Genomic DNA, 819 nt, shown 5'->3' with positions numbered 1-819 from the left:
GGTTATTTTATCAAGAAAGTTATATAACCTTTACAAGTGTTGTAACATATCGTCTTGATTTACAAATTAAAAAGCTTTATTTTGAAAGACATGTGCATGATATGATATTTAAAGTATTAAAATGGAGTAATCAGGACTAAAATATTTCTTTAGAAATACTTTAGCACAAAAGAGTTTGTGTTAAAATAGCACATTACTAAAATGTTTGTTTTAAAATATTACAGGACTAAAATGTTTGTTTTAAAATATTACATTACTAAAATGTTTCTTTTAAGATATCACAGAACTAAAATGTTATAGAATATTACAGCACTAAAATATTTAAAACTTATATATGTTTCCTATGCACAGTCCACTTATCGACAAGATAAGGAATAGTGATTTTTTGTAACGTGCTCTCCTGCAGCAGTCGGGCTGAAGGTGACCACGATGTCGTGTGTTGCGGCCGTGTATGTCCCCCATCGCAGGAGGCAGGAGGTGGCGGTGGCACGATGAGCGCAGCAGATTGTAGCTGATCCTCTCGCCTGTAGTGCAGCGATACAGTGTTTAGGATGGCAAGGGCTTCATCGCAGTTCATGTAACAGACTCACAGTATGATGCGAAAGCACCGCTTCTGTACAATCTCTAGCCGTTGCTGTTGCTGCTGCTTGAGGCCATGGGTGATACACTTAGGCCGCGTACTCCAGTTTTGGGCATGGTAGAACATGAAGATGCAACGATTTGCCTTCGCTACCATATGGTCCACGTGTGATTTCCAATTTAGTTCACTGCTGAGACAGACCCCAAAAGTTTTACTTCGTGCACGACGGGAAACTCTTC

This window comes from Penaeus monodon, chromosome 22 (genome assembly GCF_015228065.2).
Source record: "Penaeus monodon isolate SGIC_2016 chromosome 22, NSTDA_Pmon_1, whole genome shotgun sequence".
Lineage (NCBI taxonomy): Eukaryota > Metazoa > Arthropoda > Malacostraca > Decapoda > Penaeidae > Penaeus > Penaeus monodon.
Note: the sequence above shows the minus strand (reverse complement) of the source record.